Source organism: Phaseolus vulgaris, chromosome 1 (genome assembly GCF_051622355.1).
Source record: "Phaseolus vulgaris cultivar YP4 chromosome 1, ASM5162235v1, whole genome shotgun sequence".
Classification (NCBI taxonomy): Eukaryota; Viridiplantae; Streptophyta; class Magnoliopsida; order Fabales; family Fabaceae; genus Phaseolus; species Phaseolus vulgaris.
Window position 1 is genome coordinate 545,001 of NC_143498.1, and position 2,500 is coordinate 547,500.

Genomic DNA, 2,500 nt, shown 5'->3' on the forward strand with positions numbered 1-2,500 from the left:
GTGGTCTTGGTGTATCCGTGTGTTTGTGGATTTGCGTGGCACAAATCTTCCCCGATCGCACCGGGCCACAGTTCCAACCCGTCTCATCCGTGCTTCTTCTCCAGCACGACCACCGTGGCGGATCGCCAGGATGCTCGTGAGGGAGAAGCCACGCGGATGAGGCCGTGCCTTCCCTGTGGTGGCCGCGCGCTACTGGACCGAGAGTAATAAAGCCCTCATATCAACCACATGACCCTGGGCGTAACCAGCACAAATGTGAGCCCAAGCGGACGCTGACTGATGACATTACTTCCCCCCCGCCCGGCAGCAAGCCAGACATGATGGCCCCTTCCCCGCGAACGGTTGGAAGCCATACCCCCTTCGTGATGCTCACAAGTCTTCGAATAAGCCACCCAACGATTTGCGTGGCACAAATCTTCCCCGATCGCACCGGGCCACAGTTCCAACCCGTCTCATCCGTGCTTCTTCTCCAGCACGACCACCGTGGCGGATCGCCAGGATGCTCGTGAGGGAGAAGCCACGCGGATGAGGCCGTGCCTTCCCTGTGGTGGCCGCGCGCTACTGGACCGAGAGTAATAAAGCCCTCAATATCAACCACATGACCCTGGGCGTAACCAGCACAAATGTGAGCCCAAGCGGACGCTGACTGATGACATTACCCCCCCGGCCGGCAGCAAGCCAGACATGATGGCCCCTTCCCCGCGAACGGTTGGAAGCCATACCCCCTTCGTGATGCTCACAAGTCTAGAAATGAGCCACACAACGAAAATCCCACCAGCGTGCCACAAAAATCCACATAACAGATTCACATTTTTTCCCACCGGGTCAGTCGGCCGGAACCGACGGCGGCCACCACCGTGCCGCCGCCCACAACGGGTGACACCAACCCAAGTTGGTGGATCACCCATGTGTGGGCGTTTTGACTTGCCCCACCACAAAGCAAGCCAAAACAGGGGGGAATGAAGGGACCGCACCAGAATTTTCCATGGTGCAAGAGCTGGCTGCATTGAGGAACACCCCCCCCCTATAATAGCTAAATATGCAAAAGCCACTTTTGTACAAGTAGATACACTTTTTTTGAGTAGACATAAGTTCTGTTTTGGGACCTAGAGAACGAATTTTCACGAGATTTTTTGCAGGGATCCTCATAAAAATGGTACAACATTGCCTGCAAAAAATTAGAATTTTTCGACATGGGGAAGTATTTTTTTTATTTTTCCAAAGACCCGAAATGTGGAAAATCGGGAAAAATGGAAAAACGTATCTAGACACCGTATTTTTGCGTGATTTTTTCCAGTCCATCCCATAATAATATCAAGAAGGTGCCCACCAAGTTTCGTTAGGATTGGCCAAGGTTTCGAATTTTCATGAATTTTTTTCAAAACCCTCTATTTTCCAACATTTCAAAAATTCAAAACCACATCAAGATGGCTTGGTTTTGATACCAAACTTTCTAGACCTCATTCTGCATGCATTTGTGACACTTTCCAACCAACAAAACTCAAAAACCACCACTTTGAAAATTTCATGATTCTTGGCACACCACCAAGTCACAAAATCAAGCCAAAACACCAAAATCTTGGAACTTGGCTATGCACCAACCATGCCAAGATCAATTCCTTTTGATCCCAAACTTCTCCCACATCACTTTGAAGGCATTTGTGAGGATTGAGTCCAGCCACTTTTCCAAAACCATGATTTTCGTTTTTCACCAAAATCACCACCAAGTCACAAAATCAAGCCAAAAATCCAAAATCATGGAACTTGGCTATGCACCAACCATGCCAAGATCAATTCCTTTTGATCCCAAACTTCTCCCACATCACTTTGAAGGCATTTGTGAGGATTGAGTCCAGCCACTTTTCCAAAACCAACATTTTCGTTTTTCACCAAAATCACCACCAAGTCACAAAATCAAGCCAAAAATCCAAAATCATGGAACTTGGCTATGCACCAACCATGTCAAGATCAATTCCTTTTGATCCCAAACTTCTCCCACATCACTTTGAAGGCATTTGTGAGGATTGAGTCCAGCCAGTTTTCCAAAACCATGATTTTCGTTTTTCACCAAAATCACCACCAAGCCACAAAATCAAGCCAAAACACCAAAATCATGAACTTGGCTATGCACCAACCATGTCAAGATCAATTCCTTTTGCTCCCAAACTTCTCCCACATCACTTTGGAGGCATTTGTGAGGATTGAGTCCAGCCACTTTTCCAAAACCATGATTTTCGTTTTTCACCAAAATCACCACCAAGCCACAAAATCAAGCCAAAACACCAAAATCATGAACTTGGCTATGCACCAACCATGTCAAGATCAATTCCTTTTGATCCCAAACTTCTCCCACATCACTTTGAAGGCATTTGTGAGGATTGAGTCCAGCCACTTTTCCAAAACCATGATTTTCGTTTTTCACCAAAATCACCACCAAGCCACAAAATCAAGCCAAAAATCCAAAATCATGAACTTGGCTATGCACCAACCATGTCAAGAT